Source organism: Globicephala melas, chromosome 16 (genome assembly GCF_963455315.2).
Source record: "Globicephala melas chromosome 16, mGloMel1.2, whole genome shotgun sequence".
Lineage (NCBI taxonomy): Eukaryota > Metazoa > Chordata > Mammalia > Artiodactyla > Delphinidae > Globicephala > Globicephala melas.
Genome location: NC_083329.1, coordinates 35,877,126 through 35,899,832, shown reverse-complemented (window position 1 = coordinate 35,899,832; position 22,707 = coordinate 35,877,126). Strand labels below are relative to the sequence as shown.

Here is a 22,707-nt window from a genome sequence, read left to right as displayed (position 1 = left end):
TATTCTTTTGCCTCTGTTTTTTCTTTTTTCTTTTGCCCTACCCAGGTATGTGGGGAGTTTCTTGCCTTTTGGGAAGTCTGAGGTCTTCTGCCAGCGTTCAGTAGGTGTTCTGTAGGAGTTGTTCCACATGTAGATGTAGTTTTGATGTATTTGTGGGGAGGAAGGTGATCTCCATGTCTTACTGCTCTGCCATCTTGAAGGAGCCCCCCATATATATTTATTTTAAAAATCTATATATTGGGATATACAGTATGAACTTTTACTTGAAATTTGCTTTTTTTTTGCACTTAATGTCATGAGCAATTTCAGAACCATTAGGTATTGCTCAAAAATGTTATACGAGGCCACATGGTAGTTAATCCAAATCCCTTCTTTGAGCCTAAATTGGTTGGAATTGGGTTTCAGGCCTTATAACCAAAAGAATCTGCAAAAATATAAGTACCAAGGACTTTTACATATGGTTTTGCACTACGTGAGGTCAGTGAAAAATCTTGGCTAGTTATAGAAAATGATCTGAAAAAATTCTCTTCTAGAAAATCTTATTTCTATCCCTGAATTTAGTTACAGGAGCAGAGTGCTATAATCCTCAATTATTTTGCATTGGCCCCTTTTAGAATCTAAACTTTGGAGTGAGGGAATCAGCAGATACATTGGGACCCATTAAGAAAGAGCCCACATAATATATTGCCATTTGTGCTGGAAAGGATGCTATTTAGGATAGTGTCTATTTCATTACTGAGTGTCTTTATATGTGGACCTTAGTTAGAACTTCCTGCCTTGTCTTGGTATAAGGCAATTTCAGTAGATGACAGGGGCAATATTGTGTTCTGTGAATCCAATGTCTATTTTAATATACTGTACTCATATCTTAAGATTGAATGAGACAGAAGATGGTGGATATTTCTGTTTGCAACCTCACTTGGCACCACTAGGAGGCAATAGCATGACCACAGTCTATAATTCACTTGATGCAACAATCATGAAGTTATGCATTAAAAAATTGGGGGAACCACTATTTCAAAATTTGTGCAAAAGTGGGAGTTTATTACTAGTTTTTTATTGCATTACTTGACGTTCTCATAAAATGCAATTACACTCTATTAGGAATGGTTGAACTTCTCTTGGAAAATTGTTCTGTTTGTATCTTGTGAACATTATGGGTTATGTAATTGATCACATTTCCCCATTTTTGTTGTTAGCTAAAAATCATAGAGATAAATTTGTTTCCCATTTATAGAAAATGCATAATTATAAAATTTAACCTCATGTCTAGTTTGTAATTAACCTCATTCTTGGATTCAGCTTATATCCATGCCTTCTGCTTACCCACTTACTTATAATCTATTTTATCTTCCTTTGGCTCATGAATATTATAAATTTAAATTCTTATTGGAAAATAATGAAATATAAGAAGATAAAAATATTTTTGTTACCTCTTTTAAGATGATACTTCTGGGTACGCCCATTACCTTGTCCAATGACTATCAAGTCTTTTGTTTGTTTCCTTCTCCCCCATTCCTTTCCTTTGGTAAGGGTATATTCCTCCTCCAATTTCATGTACAGTGTTTTAGCCAGCACCTGATGTTGTAAAATACCCCATGGCCTTTTGTTTTGTCTTAATTCGTCTGGTACACATCCTCTTAAAAATTTATTTATTAAGAAATCCATCAATTTTTATTTTTATAAGTATAGTTTAAAATAATTCTTTGCATAATTCTCTTCTGAGCTTTTTTTTTTAGTGATGCGAACTTTGTTACTCAGTCTTGCATCAATTTTTATATATTTTATGATTTTGTTTTTAGAGTGGTTTGTCTTGAGGTGAAGGTTCCACTGTGGCCTCATGAGGATGACATGGCAGGGGTTCCCAGTTCACAGCATGCCAGTCTCACTGCTAGGATCACAGTGAGACTAACAGTTGGCATTAGAAAGTATTCAGTCTTTTCTTGTTTGGTAATTATAGCTTCCATTTCACCAGGTAGAATCGTTTCACAGCTAGAGATCCACAGCTAACTAGGGAGCATAAGCAGAAAAATAATTATGCTGCTTTACTATTGGTTAGACTTTATCTTTGTCACATGGTGTGGTTTTAGATGCTTACTTTTTTCCCCCATTTTTTAATTACCAGTATTCCTTTTTCAAATCTCATCTATGTGATATCATTTATATATATATGCGTATATATGTGTGTATATATGTATACATATGTGTATATATATACGTGTGTATATATGTGTATATATATATGTGTATATATACACGTATATGTTTCCATTTTCTAATGCACTAGTGACTTCAGGATGATTCTTAGCTCATAACAACTTCATTTCTCTGAGAACTGTCCCCACCAGTAGGGAAGGGTCTTTGCAGACAATTTGTATGATTCTGTCCCTTTGCCAAAACACCTGATCTGGATGTCCAGTCATATCTTCCCTCTGTGAGTGAGCCTGTGTGGGTGGCTTGAAATGACATAAAGCTGTGAGGAAGTCATCTTCCACCACCTTCTGTGCTGGGAAAAGGAAGTGAACTCTTAGAAGTAGGGATGGAGAGAAAGCCTGGCTGGTTTTCTTGGTAACTTTCCTGTTTCCAAAGCCCCTGAGGTCTGGCTGTCCTTGAGCTTGGTGTGTTACTCAATATCCTTCTAATAACTTTTTTTTCCCTTTCTTAAGGCAGCTTCAATTACTTTCTGGTACCACTAGAAGAAGTGTGACAAAGTCATGTTATTAAGAAGTGAAGAGCCTCCAATATAGTATTTTAGAAACAGCAAATTCCCTTCTTTATGTTCCATCTTGTTTTTCTCACAAAGTCTACATTAGTATCATCTTCCCTTAGAGACCTATAGGAACATTGTGCCTTGAGTTCCTTTGGCACACCTGTTACATGTTCCTGTTGTGAATTGTGCTTTTGTCCCAAGTTCACATGATTTTTCTTACTCTGTCAGGTACTCCTCTGAGCTTTCTTCTTCTCTGTCTCTTGCTGTGCTTCTTGCCCTCTTTTAGGTTGGGATATTCCACATTCTTTTGGACTCAAGTTCCATCTGCAATGGGCCTGTTGTTCTCTTTGGCTTTGGTCTCCCTCTACATTAATCCCCTTGCATCTTTTCTCCTCACTTCCATTCATTCTCTCTGGGTTTTTGACAGAGCTGCTCCTACTGGGGCAGGTACCTTTGTCTGTTTTCTTCTGCAAGAACAATTTTCTTCCTACACTTTTCTCATGGTAGCTCTTTTTCATCGCTAGACTCTTCCCCTTTTCCTTTTATTTATTTTCCTCTTGGAACATAAAGTTTCTTCTTTATATTCATTGAGCTGTTCCTGGAGTCGTGTCTTACTGTGTTCTTATTGGCCCACGTGTCTCTTCTGCATTCATTGAGGCTGAGATCCCAGCTTAGTCAGGCAGCCTGAATATGGCCAGTTCTTAGGAAATCTGTCTGAGTAGGTCCTTTGTAGTTCCAGAGGTTAAAAAGGGGAAGAATGTATTAGTCTGGGTTCTCCAAAGAAACAGAATATATGTATGTATTCCTAATAAAAAATAAGGAGTTGGCTCATGTGGTTTTGGAGGCTGAGAAGTCCCAGGATCTGCAGTCAGCAAGCTGTAAATCCAGGAGAGCCAATGGTGTGAACTTCAGTTTTAGTCAAGTCCGAAGGCAGGAGTAGATTGATGTTCCAGCTTGAAGACAGGATAGCCAGAGAGAGTCTCACTCAGCATTTTTGTTCTATTCAGGCCTTCAACAGATTGGATGGAGCCCACCCACATTGGGGAGGGCAATCTGCTTTACACAGTCTGTCTATTCAAATGTTAATCTCATCCAGAAACATCCTCACAGGCACACCCAGAATAATGTTTGACCAGATATCTGGTCAGTCTGTGGTCCAGTTAAACTGACACATAAAACTAGCCATCTCAGAGAGTTAAATAAAATTACCTCAACTGCCCATCCATATCTGGAAGGCATCCGAGACCTGGTGTTTCCCTCAGGACTCACCTTCCCTTGATGTTTCATGGATCTGAGGTCTTGTTCTCAGTGAACTCTTTACTTTTTTTTTTTTTTTTAAACTTCTCTTCCACACTGCTACGGAGAAAGAATGAACCTTTTTTGTGCAAATTCACATAAGGCATTTGAAGATAGCTAGACCTACACATGGGATGGGAAACAGAGAAATTGTATACTATATCAGTGCCATAAATCAAAATTATATAGTAGATAGTTCTATTTTTTAAAAAATACCCAGTCACTCCAACTTCAGAATTTTCTCACTGGGCATCTTTCTCCCACCAGATACCTCAGCTGTGTCCTCTTCTTCTTACTGTATCTCCTCCTCTCTGTTCTGAAACCCACAATTCCTGTTTGATTCATTTGGACAGCAGTTTAGTTAATTCGTTATTGCAGTACAGCCTTCCAAAGTGTAATGTGCAGATTCACTTTTCCTACCCAGAGATAGTTCCCCCCTAAAAAGCTATTAAAATGATAGTTTATTCACTCTGCTTTGTTTATGCAAGTAATCATTCATTCATTAAACTTTAACAAGTACCTATTAAGTGTTCGTTAAACATAGTGAAGCAAAAGAAAGGCAAAAATTGTGTCAAATAGTTTTTTAAGTGGTGCTATTAGCTATTATGTGTTATGAATTTAGTATCTATTGCATTAAGAAAGAAGATTAGAATAAGAAGGAAAGAAATGAATTGTCTCATAGCTTTAGGAATTCCCGCTACCATAAGGGCTAAAAAATAAAACTAAAATATGAATGATGAAAGAAATCACATTTGTTAAGGCTACTGCTTGAAAAACACCACCACCACCACCACCCTTTCCATTGCTTAGAGAATTTACAGACTAGTGGCAGAGACAGATAAGCAAAGAGAAAATTGTAGCACAGTGTGATGCAACAGAGGTAAACATGGGATGGCATGCATGTGCAGTGGTCATCATAGTATATTTTCTAGAAACAGTACCATCTAAACTGAGTTTTAGTTGTTGAGAAGACACAGGCAGTTAATGAAGTATTTGTGTGTTCTTGTGTATTGGCGGGTAGAGGTGAGTGGAGGTGGGACGTGATGATGAGGAGGAGTCAACATCTCCACAGGGATGTCATACTGATAGGACTCAACATATCCTAAATTAAACTCTTATCTTCTTCTCTAGTTCTGCATTTCTTCTACCATTCCCTCCTCAGTAGATGACACGAACACTCACCTAACTGTTCAACCAAAAGTTGGGCAACATCTTAGTACATCCTGTCCCTCAACAAACGTATATAGTCCATCAGTTACCAAGTCTGGCCATTCTGAACAACTTTCAAAATCCTAAATATTCTGTGACTCCTTTTACCTCTGAATGTTTATTTCCTCTGTATGGAACAGGGTTCCTCTCTCACACATCACCCACCTTAGCTTGGCTAACTCATACTCATTTTTTGGTTTCTTTTCATTTTTTAATTGACTTACAGTTGACATACAATATTATATTAGTTTCAGGTGTACAACCTAGTGATTTGAGATTATATACATTGTGAATTGATCACTACGACAAGTCTAGTAATTGGCTATCACCACAAAAAGTCATTGTAACATTACTGACTGTATTCTCTATGCTGTACATTACATCCTGGTGACATTTATTTTATGACTGTAAGTTGTACCTCTTAAACTCCTTCACCCATTTTGCCTAACCTCCCACCCCCTTCCCCTCTGGTAACCATCAATTTGTTCTCCACATCTGTGAGTCACATTCTCCTTTGTTTATTCATTTGTTTTATTTTTTAGATTCCACATAAAAGTGAAATCATATGGTACTTGTCTTTCTCTGTCTGACTTATTTCACTTAGCATAATACCCTCCATGTCCATCCATGTTGTTGCAAATGGCAAGATTTCATTCTTTTTTATGGCTGAGTAATATTCCAGTGTGCGTGTGTGTGTGTGTGCATGCGTGCATGCGTGCGTGTGCGTGCGCGCGTATGTGCTCATGCATGTGCATCAACCATATCTTCTTTATCCATTCATCTATTAACGGGAACTTAAGTTGTGTCCATAACTTGGCTACTGTGAATAATGCTGCAGTGAACATAGGGGTGCATAAGTCTTTTTTTTAAAGGTCTATTTATTATTTATTTATTTTAATTTATTTTTGGCTGTGTCGGGCCTTAGCTGCGGCATGCAGTATCTTTGTTGAGGCATGCAGGATTGTGGCGCATGGGCTCTTTATTGTGGTGCACAGGCTTCTCTCTACTTGTGGTGTGCGGGTTTTCTCTAGTTGTAGAGCGCAGGCTCCAGGGCACGTGGGCTCTGTAGTTGTGGTGTGTGGGTTCCAGAGTGCATGGGCTCTGTAGTTTGTGGCACGTGGGCTTTAGTTGAGGCACGTGAGCTCAGTAGTTGTGGCACACAGGCTTAGTTGCCCCACGGCATCTGCAAATAGTGACAGTTTAACTTCTTTGCAGTTTGGATGGCTTTTATCTCTTTTTCTTCTCTGATTGCTGTGGCTAGGACTTCCAATACTATGCTGAATAAAAGTAGTGGGAGTGGACATCCTCATCTTCTTCCTAATCATGAGGAAATGCTTTCAGCTTTTCACCATTGAGTGTGATATTAGCTGTGGGTTTGTCATATATGACCTTTATTATGTCGAGGTATGTTTCCTGTATCCAAACTTTGTTGAGAGTTTTAATCATAAATGTATATTGAATTTTGTCAAATGTTTTCTTCTGCATCTATTAAGATAATCATATGATTTTTATTCTTTGTGTTGTTAATGTGGTATATCATGTTAACTAATTTGTAGATATTGAGTCATTCTTGCTCGCCTACCTGGAATAAATTCCACTTGATCATAGTTTATGATCCTTTTAATGTATTGTTGAATTTAGTTTGCTAATATTTTGTTGAGGATTTTTGCATCTATGTTCCTCAGGGATATTGGCCCATAATTTATTTATTTATTTTTTTAGTCTCTTTACCTGGTATTGGTGTCAGGGTAATGTTGGCCTTGTAGAATGAGTTTGGAAGCATTCTTTCCTCTTCAATTTTTTGGAATAGTTTGTGAAAGATAAGTATTAAATCTTCTTTAAATGTTTGGTAAAATTCACATGTAAAACCATCTTGTCTTAAAGTTTTGTTTGTTGGGAGTTTTTTGATTACTGAATCAGTTTCATTACCAATGATCTGTCCAGCTTTTCTATTTCTTCCTATTTCAGTATTGGAAGATTGTATGTTTTTAGGAATTTATCCATTTCTAGGTTGCTGAATTTGTTGGCATATAATTGTTGTGATGTATTTTGATCCTCTGTGTTTCTGTGGTGTTGGTTGTAACTTCTCTTTCATTTCTGATATTATTTATTTGGATCCTCTCTTTTTTCTCAATGAGGCTGTTTAAAGGTTTATCAATTTTGTTTATCTTTTCAAACAACCAGTTCTTACTTTCACTGATCTTTTCTGTTTCTATTTATTTACTTTTTTAGTCTCTATTTCATTGATTTCTGCTCTGATCTTTATTTTTCCTTCTTTCTACTAATTTTGGGCTTTGCTTGTTCATCTTTTTATGGTTCTTTTGGGTGTAAGTTTAGATTATGTATTTGAGATTTTTTTTGTTTCTTGAGGTAGTCCTGTATTGCTATAAACGTCCCTCTTAGAATTGCTTTTGCTGCATACCATAGATTTTGGAACATTTTGTTTCCATTTTAACTTGTCTCAAGGTATTTTATGACTTGCTCTTTTATTTCTTTGTTGACCCTTTGGCTGTTTAGTAGCATGTTGTCAAGCTTCCACGTGTTTGTGTTTTTTGCGGTTTTCTTCTTGCACTTGATTTCTAGTCTCATACCATTGTGGTGGAAGAGATGGTTGATATGATCTCAATATTTTTAATGAATTGAGACTTGTTTTGTAGCATATGTAACCTATCCTGGATAATGTTCCACGTGCAGTCAAAAATAATGTGTATTTTGCTGTTTTGGGGTGGAAGGTTTTGTTTATATTTATTAAATCCATCTAGTCAAATGTTTCATTTAAAGCCAATGTTTTCTTTCTTTCTTTTTGAAAAATATTTACTTATGTATTTGGCTGCACTGAGTCTTAGTTGTGGCACGCAGGACCTTTTTTAGTTGCGGCATACAGGATCATATGATCTCTTAGCTTCAGCATGTAGGATCTAGTTCCCTGACCAGGGATCGAACCTGGGGCCCCTGCATTGGGAGCACAGAGTCTTAGCCACTGGACCACCAGGGAAGTCCCAAGGCCAATGTTTTCTTAGCGATTTTTATCTGGATGATCTGTTCATTGATGTAAGTGGGGTTAAAGTCCCCTACTATTATTGTATTCTTGTCAGTATCTCTCTTTAATAGTTTCTTAAGTATTGAGGTGCTCCTAGGTTGATGTGTAAGTATTTACAGGTGTTATATCTTATTGTTGGATTGATTCCTTTATCATTATGTAATGCACTTATATATGTATTTTGTTATAGTGTTTGTTTTAAAGTCAACTTTGTCTGATGTTAATTATTGCTACTTCAGCCTTTTTTTACTTTTCATGGAATATCTTTTCCATTATTTCACTTTCAGTCTTGTGTGTGTCGTTAGATCTGAGGTGAATCTCTTGTAGCAGCATATATATGGGCCTTAGTTTTTGGGTTTTTTTTTTAACCATTCAGCTACTCTATGTCTTTTGATTAGAACACTGAGTCCATTTTTTAATTAAAAAAATTTAATTGAAGTATAGCTGACTTAGTCCATTTACATTTAAAGTAATTACTGATAGTTATGTACTTATTGCCATTCTGTTAATTCTTTTCTGATTGTTTTTTCTGTGCCTTTCTTCTCTTGTTCTTTATCCTTGTGATTTTATGACTTTCTTTATTGTTATGTTTGTATTCCTTTCCTTTATTTTCTGTGTATGTATTATAGGTTTTTGGTTAGTGGTTACCATGAGGTTCATATATAATAATTATATGTAGCAGTCTGTTTTAAGTTGATGTTGACTTAAGTTCGAATGCATTCTAAAAGCACTACATTTTTACTTCTCCCCTTCCAAGTTTTATGTTTTTTACATCATATTTTACATCTTTTAATTTTATGTATTACATAAATAATTATTTTAGATATAGATGATTTTTACTAATTTTGTTTTTTAACCCTCATACTAATTTTTTTTAAAATTAATTAATTAATTTATTTATTTATTTTTGGCTGTGTTGGGTGTCCGTTGCTGCACACGGGCTGTTCTCTAGTTGCGGTGAGCAGGGGCTACTCTTCGTTGCGGTGTGTAGATTTCTCATTGCAGTGGCTTCTCATGTTGCGGAGCACGGGCTCTAGGCATGTGGGCTTCAGTAGTCGTGGCTTGCAGGCTCTAGAACGCAGGCTCTAGAACACAGGCTCAGTAGTTGTGGCACACGGGCTTAGTTGCTTCACGGCATGTGGGATCTTCCCAGACCAGGGCTCAAACCCATGTCCCCTGCATTGACAGGCGGATTCTTAACCACTGCACCACCAGGGAAGCCTCATACTAATTTTATAGGTGGTTGATCCACTAGATTTACTATATGTTTGTCTTTATTGTTGAGATTTTTTCTTTCATAATTTTCTTGTTTCTAGTTATGACCTTTCCTTTGCCATTTGAAGAAGTCCCTTTAACATTTCTTTTAAGGCTGGTTCAGGGGTGATGAGCTCATTTAGCTCTTGCTTATCTGGGAAACATTTTATTACTTCTCCTTCAATTCTGATTGATAACCTTGCTGCGTAGAATATTCTTGGTTGTACTTTTTTTCCTTTCAGAAAGTTGAATGTATTATGCCAGTCCCTACTCTCCTGTACAGTTTCTACTAAAAACCTAGCTGATGGTCTTATGGGGTACCCTTATACACTACTAGTTGTTTTTCTCTTCTTACTTTTAAGGTTCTCTCTTTAACTTGTGACGTTTTAATTAGTGTGTCTTGGTGTGGACCTCTTTGGGTTCATCTTGTTTGGAAATCTCTATGTTCCTGGACATGGATGTCTGTTTCTTCCTTCAGGTTACAAAAGTTTTCAGCCATTATTTCTTCAAATATGTTTTATGTCTCTTTCTCTTTCTCTTATCTTTCGACCCCCATCATGTAAATGTTAATTTGCTTGATGTTGTCCCAGGGATCTCTTAAACTATGCTTATTTTTAAAAAACGTTCTTTTTCTGCTCTGATTAGGTGATTTCCACCACCATGTCTTCTCCATTGTGGATCCATCTTCTGCATCTTCTAATCTGCTGTTAATTTTCTCTACTATATTTTTCACTTTTATTATTGTATTCTTTAGTTTCAATTGGTTATTGTTTATATTTTCTATCTCTTTGTTGAAGTTCTCACTAAGTTCATCCATTCTTCTTCCAAGTTCAATAAGCATCTTTAGGACAATTGTTTTGAACTCTTTATCTGGTAAATTACTTATCTCTGTTTTGCTTAGTTCTTTTCCTGACATTTTTGTCTTGCTCTCATGTTTGGAATGCCTTCTTTTGTCTCCTCATTTTGCCTCTTTGCGTTTGTTTTCTATGTATAAAGTGTACTGTCTACATCTCCTGGTCTTGAAAGAGTGGCCTTATGTAGAAGTTGTCCTTTTGGGGACCAGTGTTCCAGAGGTATCCCCAGTGTGGGCTGTGTGTACCTTCCTATTGTGGTTGGGCTGCTATTGATGCAGTCACCCTGGTAGACAGGGTTTGTCCCCCAGACTAGCTGTCTGTGTGGCTTGGCAGAGAATGCTGTGGACACTCTAGAGGGTGGGGCTGGTCCCTCACCTGGCTGTCTAGTAGACCTGACCGTGAATATGTGGGTGTACTGGTGTGTGGGGCTGATCCCCTGGAGTGGGAACCACTTTGGGAGGGTGCTTGTGCTGGCTAAGTCCTCCCATCAGGTGGACAGGGCTAGCCCTCCAGAGCTGGAGCCGCTTTGGAGGGGTGCCAGTGCCAGCCAGGGCTGCCCACTGGGTGGAGGAGGGTGGGAGCCGCTTTGGAGGGGCTGTTATTTCTCAGGGGAACACAAGGTGTCCAGTGTTAGCTAATCTGATGGAGAATGACAGAAATGGCACCTGCCAGTGCAAGACCAGCTAGGTGAAAGAGTTAAAAAAAAAAAAATGTCACCTGCTAGTGCATCTGTCTCTGGAAGAAGTTCTACCAGATCACTGTCCTTCTATCACACACCCTAAAATTCGTCAGTAAATTTTCCTGCATGGCCCAGGTGCTTGGATGGCTCAGCTGCAGCCTCTGCATTGGGACTTAGAATGAGTGAGTTTGTGCAAGAGTCCTTCAAGAGTGCAGTCTCAGTTTCCCACAGCCCTCTGGCTCTCCTGGATGTAAGCCCCACTGGTTTTCAAAGCCAGACATTATGGGGGCTCATCTTCCTGGTGCAGGTCCCCCAAGTTGGGGAGCCCGACATGAGGCTTGGACCCCTCATACCTCAGGGGTACCTCCATGGTTGTGATATCCCTTCTGCTTGTGAATTGCTACAACAGGGGTATGTGTTCTGAATAGACCATGTCTCTGTCCCTCCCACCTGTCTTGATGTGGCCTTTTCTTTATATCTTTAGTTTTAAAAATCTGTTCTGCTGTTCTTCAGGTCATTTTCAGAGATAGATGTTGTAGTTTTGATGTGTTTGTGGGGAGAGGTGAGCTCAGGATCTCCATACTCCACCAGCTTGATTTGGATCCTGTCCCTCCTCTTGGCCTCTTCATACTCATTCTTTTTTTTCTTTTATTTTATTGAAGTATAATTGATTTACAATGTTGTATTAATTTCTGAAGTGATTCCATTATACATATATATATATTCTTTTTTATACTCTTTTCTATTATGGTTTATTACATGATATTGAAAGGAGTTTCCTGTGCTATCGAGTAGGACCTTGTTGCTCATCCATTCCACACGTAACAGCTTGCATCTGTCAATCCCAAACTCCCAATCCATCCCTCCTCCACCCGCTCCCCGTTGGAAACCACAATTCGGTACTCTATATCTGTGAGTCTGTTTCTGTTTCATAGATAAATTCATTTGTGTCATATTTTAGATTCCACATATAAGTGGTCTCATATGGTATTTCTCTTTCTCTGTCTGGCTTCCTTCACTTAGTATGATAATCCCTAGGTCTATTCATGTTGCTGTACATGGCATTATTCATTCTGTTTTATGGCTGAGTAGTATTCCTGTGTATATATGTACCACCTCTTCTTTATCCATTCCTCTGTTGATGGACATTTAGGTTGTTTCCATGTCTTGGCTATTGTGAATAGTGCTGCTGTGAACGTAGCGGTGCATTTAACTTTTCGAATTAGAGTTTTGTCTGGATATACACCCAAGAGTGGGGTTGCTGGATCACATGGTAGCTCTATTTTTAGTTTTTTAAGGAACCTGCATACTGTTTTCCATAGTGACTGTACCAACTTACATTCCCACCAACAGTGTAGGAGGGTTCCCTTTTCTCCACACCCTCTTCAGCATTTGTTATTTGTAGACTTTTTAATGGTGGTACCTCATTGTAGTTTTGATTTGCATTTCTCTAATAATTAGTGCTTATACTCCTTCTTAAAGTTTCAGCTTAGACTTCACTTGTACAGGAAGCCTTGCGTGACAACCTGTATCCAGATCAGATGTTCTTCCTGTGGGTTTGCCAGCAAAGCATTCCTGTCATTCTATTGTAATTGCCTGTTAGTTTCTCTGTCTCCTTCATTAGTTTGTAAGTTCCACAAAGGAAGAAATATTGTCTTTTTTAACTGTGACTACTTTTACAGTGACTAGCACAATGGTTGGCACAAGGAAGGTATTCAGTAGGCATTTGTAAAATGAATGAGTAAATGAAAGATTGAAATGTCACAGGTAGAAAATTCCAATGACGGTAAAAGCCATGGTGTGTTTATGGTTCTGTGTGGCACAATAGAGGTGGAGTTGAAAGTCACCAGAATTGAGAAGGCCAACGACTTGTCTACCTCGTAGGTGTCTGGAGGGATTGAAGTTGTTCAGGATGATAGAGGAGTCATGATGCAGATCGAAAGATCATGAACCACAGGCAAGGTCTTTAGTGAACATAGTGAGTAGACCATGAGGTCAACAGATCAGAGATGAGAAAGGGTAAATCGTGCAATAGCCGGAATCTAAGAGTGTCAAGGAAAGAAGGAATTTTGTACAAACACGAAGGAATTTTTTTTTTACACCAGAAACATTTTTCCTGTCCGTACAAAGCTCTCAGATTTTCTTCAAGCCCCATCTCTAGCATATATTTACTGGCCTTAATAAAGCTTTAATATTGGACCCCTAAGATGGAAGTATGTGGCGAATATTTTCCACTGTTGCCTTTCAGTTTTTCGTTTCCAAGTTCAGACTTCAAGTCTGCCACTCCTTTTATTGAGACCGCCAGTCCAACATAATGCCTTTGAAAACAATCACAGTGCCTCCTACAGCAATTGTTTCCTCCCTGGAGAGAAAAAAACATGTTTTTAATCTTAGCTTTCAAAGTACGCTCTCTCACTGGCTCATTCTTTTTCTTTTAATACTCTTCAAAATCCAATTTTTCTAATGCTTTGTGGCTCACACTGAATCACTTATTTCCAGAGATTTGAATTGCTGCAAGCGGGTCTCTTGGGTCTATCCTAGTGAAATCAATAATAGGCATTTCTACCATGTAACAACGTGCCAGGAGGTGTTTTGTATCCCTTTTTATTTAGATCATCCCAGTGAATCTTTATATAATGGTGTCCTTCTCTGCAAGAGGTTTCCCTTTTTTTTTTTTTTTTTGCCTTCCTTCTCAACTCCTGTAGCTGGTAGGAAAGGCATGATGGAGAAATCAGTGATGTTAGTTTCTTTCTTTCCCATCTTTCTCACATTCACCTCTAGTTTTCTACTCTTTCTCCCATTCCAATTCTTCAGTTGTATCTTGCTGGCCACTTTTAAGAGGCTGACAGACACAGAGGCACCTGAGAGACTCTCTCACTCTCAATGAGACAGTCTCACTCTGAAGGACCCACAGTGCAGACCTTTGATCTCTGGTCGCATGGAAGAGGCTCCTCCCACCTTGACTCTGCCCCCCCGTCACCCTAGGGTTCTGCATGGTTTGAACAGACCCCCACTCCCTGTCATCACTGCCCTCTACTCTGTCCTTTCTTGTACTTCACTTAGGTCTACTGCAGTACCCCCAACAGTTACTCACCCTACTGAAGGACATACATTTCCACTCCATGAGACCACAACTTGATTTGGATAATTGAATTTCATCAGATATTGAAGGAAAGGCGGCCTTTGAAATGATCTCTGTGAAGACATGTTAACTGATTGGAGGCCTCCCAGCAGAGTATAATAAATAAAATAGTGCCATTTAAATTAGTGACATGTGAATATCATATGATATTGACAGAATTGGGTCATTATTTCAGAAGGTCGTCTTCTTTGACCTTGAAGGAAGCTTTAGTAGGAAGCATGAGAAAGGAGAGAGAAATTAAATCAGCCTGGTAACCAGTGTGTGACAGATGTCATTGATAGATCATGCTTCTGGAGTACAATTTCTTCTCACAAAGCCAAACAGGAACAGTGGCAATATAAATGTTGGCCTGGGGCCTGCTTTCTCTTCTTGGTGTTGTAGAAAGGCTGAAGTTGAAAAGAAAAAAAACAGAAGTCTGGGGTTTTCTTGAAGCTGATAGTTTTTCTCTCAATACTAGGATACCCTGATAAATACTCCTTGACTTTCCAACTTCTGCCTTTCTAGGTTATTAGAGGAGACCACACAGCCTTTCTCAACTGTATTTCCCTCTTAGAAATTCCTTTAAAAGAAATACTGATATAGAGCCCTAGGCCTCTTCTTGCTGCTGGTTCTGACGCTTCTCTCCAGTATGAGAAGCAGGCAGAGGAAAGGTCAGAAGGACAACTCTTCCAGTTCAAGATGAATTGCCGTAGAGCATACAGCAAACGCATGCCCACCACCGACTCCAGGGTGAAGATGTGGGCCTTCAGAGGCGGCTTGTGTTCCTACAGTGGGGTGGGAGCCAGGACAGGTATCTCTGTGTCTTCTCTGTGCTTTTTATAGTCCATTAGGTAGGTGGAGAATACTGTGACACCATTTTAGAAATGAAGTGGAAGCAAAGCAAGGCTCTGTGTCTGGCTAGAGGACAAACACAGCAGAGATGCAACTGAGCCTAGGCCTCAGGTCTTCTGACAACCTGGCTTCTTGCTGTTGGTATAAGTTGCCTCCCCCAAGACTCCATTCTTGGTCAGAAGTCCTATTATTCTGAACTAAAAGAAGCAGCTACATTAAAAAAAATTCTAAGCATGTTGTTTGTTCTCCAGGCACTGAGCTGAAGCGTTGATGTAATCTGTACACACAGAGCTTTGACTTCATCGTGCTTTGCTAGAATCACATTCCAGGGCTTTGTGGTCGATATTATGCGATGCCATTTTGCTGGTTTGTGCTCTGCCAGTTTTTTGGAGCAAGCTTAAATATGCAAATATTTAATGTTTGATAATAGATTATTCATTTTAGTTATGCTCATTTATTTTTTATGCATGGCCCCCATTACTTGGACAGAGCTTAGTAACAGCTCATCTGACATCTAACAAGAAGACACAGGCAAGGACATAATTCGGATGCAGGTCAACTGCTCTTATGAGCGTCGAGCTGCATGAGGAAAGAGCACATTTGAGGCAAGGCCAACTATTTCTAGGGAAAACGCCAGCTGTTATTGCCTGTCTGTTACTCCCTCAGAGGCCGTTTCATGGGATAGGAGGAGCAGTGACAGAGGCAGTAGGACATTACTTGAAATTATGGGTTGAAGGTGAATGGAAAAGAAACCTGTTTGGTCACTTCCACTGATTCCTAAACTGCAGCATTTCCCCATTTGGGCCACTTCTAGCTTTAGGGATAATAAAAAGGGACCTGGAGGGAAAGCATTATCACTTGGGTGGTAAATACTTTAATTAATTTGCACGAGGATGTTTCTGTACCTTAGAGGGAGTCACTAGGTTCTTACTTACCTAGTGTCTTACCAGGAAACCTCCTGTCATGGCAAAAGGAAAGAACAGTAGCCAGTAATTCCATTGCACCTTTGTGTGCTTTGCTATTATGATTCCTGGATTTTGACATTGCCCCTTACCTCAAGGTGAGGAGAAATGGGGAAGGCAGAGAGGATAGAACTGTTTTGTCTGTGGCAGGGATGTGGTGGAGCAGTCACCTGTCTAAGGGATGGGGTTGGTTTCTAACTGCTAGTTGGATGATAAATTGGACGATAGCAGAGAATTTTTCTTTAGATTCAGGCACTCATTACCTGTCCTTCCAGATATGCTCAAAGCATCGTTTTACTTAGGCCAGTGTAGCTCCTTGACAGAAGCTTTCATTTATGAATGGATAACTTTTTCCTTAGGGTCAAATTTTTCTGGCAGTGGGTGTTCTATTTCAAATGCCCACTTTTTCAACCAATAACATTCAAATGCTTTAAAGATTTAAGTTATTCTATCAGGTATATACTCATAATACTAATTCTCTTATAACCTAATTAAACCCATTGAATTTGAAGAGTCATACAGTTCTTGCCAATACACAATTCAAGCCATTGTTTCATAATAACTTGTTTAAAACTGCAGGGTCCAGGAGTGCAGTGGCCTCCTGAAACCATCACCTGGGAGGCATCCCAGTATTTCCTATCGGGGACATGCTTGTCCTCACAGGGGATTTATCAGGATTGCCCAGTACAGACAGTTTGGGATGCTTTCAGTGGTCCTAGGATGGGATGCTTTCAGTGGTCCTAGGATGGGATGCAGCAAATGCTAACAGGGTCATGGTTTGTACAATATCTAGCATGAGGGAGAGTGAGGAGTGGGCATAGTGGCTTCTAGTGCTGTATTTCTAAAACAAAAAAATTGTGGTAAAGTATACGTAAGTGTACAACTTGGTGGCATTAAATACTTCACAAAATTATGTAACTATCACCAGTGTCCATTTCCAGAACTTTCTAATCATCCCATACAGACACTCTGTACCCATTAAACAATATCTCTATTCCCTCTTCTCCCAGGCCCTAGTACCCTCTATTCTACTTTCTGTTTCTCTGAACTTGCCTATTTTAAGTACCACATATAAGTGGAATCATGCAATATTTGTCCTTTTGTGTCTGGCTTATTTCACTTAGTATGTTCTCAAGGTTCAGCCATGTCAGAGTATGTATCAGAATTTCATTTCTTTTTATGGCTAAATAATATTCCATTATATGATGTGCTACAGTTTGTTTATCCATTCATCTGTTGACGGACAGTTGGGTCGTTGCCTTTTTCTGTTGTGAGTAATGTTGCTATAAACATTGGTGTACAAGTATCTTCTAAGTCCTTGCTTTCAATTCTTCTGGGTATATATCCAGAAGTGGAATTTCTGGATCATACAGTCATTCTATGTTTAACTTTTTGAGGGACTATAAAACTATTTTCCATGAAGTTTGTACCATTTTATATTACCGTCAGATGTGCACGAGGGTTCCAATTTTTCCACATCGTTGCCAACACTTGCTGTTTTCTGGGGGTTTTTGTTTTTGATACTAGCCATGATAATTGCATGAAGTGGTATCTCATTGTGGTGGTGCTGTATATTCGATAGAGCAAAGGGAAGCAAGGAATAGGAAGAGTACTTTTGCTTGGAAATTTAGCCATTGACTATATCCCAGAAGAGGCAAGTTCTACATTGCAGTTATGAGGTCCATCTAAAGCAAGTTACTTGGAGAGTTCTCAAGATGGCAGAGTGGGAAGATCCTGAGCTCACTTCCTCTCATAGGCACTCCAAACTTACAACTATTTACAGAGAAACTATTGATGAGAAATACTGGAAGTTACCGGAAAAGACCTTCTACAACTGAAGCTATAAACAAGGAACCACAACAAGACAGGTTGGAGTGGCAGAGCCGCAGTATAGTCAAGATCCATACCCCTAGGTGGGAAACCCACAAATGGGAGAATAACTACAATGGAAGAAGTTCTCCCCAAGGAGCGAGGGGTCTGAGCCCCATGCTGTGCTCCCCAGCCTGGGCTTCCTGCACCAGCAGGCAGAGCTCCCAGAATGTGTGGCTTTGATGGCCAATGAGGCTTACTTTCGGGAGGCCCAGAGAGCTGTGGGAAATAGTGACTCCACTCTTAAATGGCTCACAAAATATCACATGCTCTGGGACCCAGGGCAGAAGCAGTGATTTGAAAGGAGCCTGGGTCAGACCCACCTGCTGATCTTGAGCATCTCCCAGAGAGGCAGGAGGCAACTGGGACTCACCCTGGGGACACAGACACTGGTGGCAGCCCTTTTTGAGTGCTGTTCTAACAGGAGGACCCTGGTGCTAACAACCACCATTTTGGAATCCTCCCTGTAGCTTATTAGCCTCAGGACCCAGACCCACCCCTGCCCACCAGTCTGTAGGCACCAGTACTGGGACACCTCAGTCCAAACAACAATCAGTGTTTGCAGATGACATCATACTATACATAGAAAATTCTGAAGATGCTACCAAAAACTACTAGAGCTCATCAATGAATTCAGTAAAGTTGCAGGATATAAAATTAATATACAGAAGTCCATTGTATCTCTTTACACTAATAATGAACTACCAGAAAGAGAAATTAAGGAAACAGTCCCATTTATAATCACATCAAAAAGAATAAAATGCCTAGGAATAAATCTAACTAAGGAGGTAAAAGACCTGTACTTGGAAAACTATAAAACTATAAGACACTGATGAAAGAAATTGAAGTGACACAAACAGATGGAGAGGTAGACTGTGTTCATGCATTGGAAGAATTAATGTTTTTAAAATGACCGTACTACCCAAGGCAGTCTACAGATTCAATGCAGTATCTATCAAAATACCAATGGCATTTTTCACAGAACTAGAACAAATAATTTTAAAATTTGTATGGAAACACGAAAGACTCTGAAGAGCCAAAACAGTCTTGAGAAAGAAGAACAGAGCCAGAGGTATCATATATTCCCAGAGGTATCATATATTCCCAGACTTCAGAATATACTAAAAAAAACGACAGTAATCAAAACCCTATGGTACTGGCACAAAAATAGACACATGGGTCAGTGGAATAGAATAGAAGGCCCAGAAATAAGCCAATGCAATTGTGACAAAGGAGGCAAGAATATACAACGGAGAAAAGACAGTCTCTTCAATCAGTGATGTTGGAAAAACTGGACAGCTACATGTAAAAGAATGAAATTAGAACAATTTCTTATACCATATATAAAAATAAACTCAAAATGGAGTAAATACTTACGTGTTAGACTGGAAAGCATAAAAATCCTAGAGTAAAATATAGGCAGAACACTCTGACATAAGTCATAGCAGTAATTTTTTGGAACTGCCTCCTAAGGCAAGGAAACGAAAGCAAAAATAAACAAATGGGACCTAATTAAACGTAAAAGCTTTTGCACAGCAAAGGAAACCATGGACAAAATGAAAAGACAGCCTACTGAATGGGAGAAAATACTTGCAAATGACAGATTAGGGGTTAATGTGCAAAATATATGAAAAGCTCATATAACTCAATATGAAAAATAGAAACAATCTGATTAAAAAATGGGTTGAAGACCTGAATAGACATTTTTCCAAAGAAGACATACAGATGGCCAATATGCACATGAAAAGGTGCTCAGCATCACCAATTATCAGAGAAATGCAAATCAGAACCACACTGAGATATGCACCTCACACCTGCAGAATGAGTATCATCAAAAAGACCACAAATAACAAATGTTGATGAGGATGTGAAGAAAAAGGAACCCTCGTACACTGGGAAAGAAATTTGGTGCAGCCATTACAGAAAACAGCATGGAGGTTCCTCAAAAAATTAAAAATAGAACTACCCTGTGATCCAGCAATTCCACTCCTAGGTGTTTATCCAAAGAAAATAAAAACAATAATTCAGAAAGATACATGCATCCCAATGTTCACAGCAGCATTATTTACAATAGCCAAGATATGGAAGCAACCTAAGTACCCATCAACAGATAACTGGATGAAGAAGATGTGTATACATATACAATGGAATACTACATGGCCATAAAAAGTGAAATTTTGCCATTTGCAACAACATGGATGGACCTGGAGGGTATTATGCTTGGTGAAATAAGTCTGACAGAGAAAGGCAAATACTGGATGTTATCATTTAATATGTGGAATCTAAAAAATAAAGCAAATGAATGAATATATCAAAACAGAAACAGACTCACAGAGAACAAACTAGTGGTTACCAGTGGAGAGAAAGATGTGGGGACGAGCAAGATAGTGGTAGAGGATTAAGAGGTACAAACTACTATGTATAAAATAAATAAGATACAAGGATATACTATACAGCACAGGGAATACAGCCAATATTTTAGAGTATTATCTATAAAAACTTTGAATCACTGTGTTGTATACCTGAAACTATTATATTGTGAATCAACTATACTGCAATTAAAAAAAAAACAGTTAAGAAAAATAAAGTTACTTAATCGCTGACCCTCTTTTCTTCCCCAGTACCTGTGATCATGAAGCTTAGAGTAAATAAATCCCCTAGGGAATACCGCCTGCACCAGCGTAAGTTCAGCGCACATGCTGAATGGTGGGCCACGTTTCTTGCTGATTTATTTGCCTTTGATAGATTATAGATACAGCACAATTTGATTATGACCAAAGTATAATAGACTACATTTTTTGAAAAGATAAACATTACAGCGCCTAACTAAAACCTTTTACTTAAAACACATTCCGTTCAAAATACTAGCCACTTTACTTTCTGAAACTATGAGTTTCTCAAGCTAATATTTTAAAGGAAGGGCCTGTGGGATTTAGCCACTGCTGCTCTATGGGGATAATAGTCACTTCATACAGGATTCTATCAGGAATAATATAGAATTTTTTTTTTTTTTTTTGCGGTACGTGGGCCTCTCACTGTTGTGGCCTCTCCCGTTGCGGAGCACAGGCTCCGGACGCGCAGGCTCAGCGGCCATGGCTCACGGGCCCAGCCGCTCTGTGGCACGCGGGATCCTCCCGGACCGGGGCACGAACCCGTGTCCCCTGCACCGGCAGGCGGACTCTCAACCACTGTGCCACCAGGGAAACCCACTTGTCATTTTTATTGACCTTCAGTCAGCTTTTGGTTGTGAACAAAAAAATTGATTAAATCAATTCAAAATAACTTTCTCTCTCTCTCTCCCCCACAGTGCTCACCTACTGATGCTTATGAAGAATCTGAAAATAATATCCCACAAGACTCCGAGTGAGTAGGGGTGCCCCTTAATCAAACAGGCAAGCTTTTTCAGTGAGACAAAGCATGGCTATGTCCTGACTTCCCTTCATTTTAATTAGTTTCTTATCATCTGATAACACACTGGGATGAACTTTCTTTTATGTAAGGCTGCTGTGTTTTCAATATTGTGATCTAGGAGAGATCTTAGTAGACAACCTAACATGCCATCTAATTATTACAGAAGAGAAAAACTACAGATTGTGTATCCTAAAAGGAAAACTATTTTGCAGCGAATTACTTTTTAATTAATTCATCTTTAATAATTTTGCACAGCAAGTCACCTCAGTGCTCTTGGTACACGTTTCTCATATAAGAAATAGCAGGAAATAACATTCCTCAATATTAGGCATTCCGTGAATGACATTTTAAAATGGTGGAGCCGTCATTTGGCTGTGGAATATTCTGACTTAAACAAGTTTGGCCATTCTATTTAGAGCCTTCTGGAATGTAGATTGCTTTTTAGTCTGTGAGGTTAAGATAGAGGGATGCAGATATCAAGATGAATACACACTCAACTTTCTTACCACATCTTGCCTGAATCCCCTCGCAGAATGGAGGTGAGATGTATATCCTTGTTAGGCTTCTCAAATTCACAAAAGAACGTCAACTGATCCTCTAACTCAGCTTCAAAAGTGCCCAAGCCAGGTAATTGTCAAGGATTACAAATCTGAATTCTCTTGGGCTCTATTCAAACACTTAGTCAAGAGAAAAATGGTTGTAGAGAAGGGCTTGTAGGATAGACAATCTATTAAGTCGTCCAGATGAGTGCTTCTCAATTTCTCTTAACAAGGGAGATAATAAAATTAGTATTTATTAAAAACAACGTTGCTCTTTGACACCTGGTACAGCACTTGCACTGACCAGTCGGGATGGATGGTGGCTGTAAAGGACTATACTGCACTGGGGTTGTGTCTTTGAAGATGGAGTTCCTTTGCGTATTGTGAAGTCATGTGGAGCCCCTCACCCACCATTTCCACATGATAATAATTTTACTTCTAGTGTCTCTTGTCAAGTAGAGAATGAGAAAACAAGCCTCCATGAATTCTGTACCAAATTTAAGTGTATTTTCCAATCATAATAATAGCTATACATATTTGAACATTGTTCATATATCAGTGAGTGAGACAGTTATTTATGGCATAAATATATGGGCACTACCTTTGCAAAAACTTTAAGTTTCGCCAGGAATTTGTTGTGCAGAAGTTAGAAGTCACAGAGTAACCTAAGTCAATTATGCTGTGTGATCACCAGATGAAAACCAAAAACATCTCTTGGAGGGTGCTGAGGGCCTGGTTTGTTACATCACACAATGCCAGACCCCTTCAGTGAAATTTTTCACTTTATTTATGAAAAACTATTGCTTTTCTTCTTGGCAAATAGTTTGATTTTATCTTTGGGAAGCAGAATCCTATGATGGACAAAACAATTTAACCGTTAAAAAATCTGGAGGCAAATGTGCCACTTTCCT

At 38.9% G+C, this 22,707-nt stretch overlaps 1 long non-coding RNA gene across 1 annotated transcript in view; it reads left to right on the top strand.

The window, feature by feature from the left end:
* LOC138842370 (uncharacterized) overlaps positions 1-22,707 on the top strand; it is a 63,604-nt gene that overhangs the window by 40,719 nt on the left and 178 nt on the right. The window contains exon 2 of the long non-coding RNA XR_011376784.1: positions 21,154-21,209. This is a non-coding gene — a long non-coding RNA (uncharacterized lncRNA). The remainder of the gene's footprint in view (positions 1-21,153; positions 21,210-22,707) is intronic.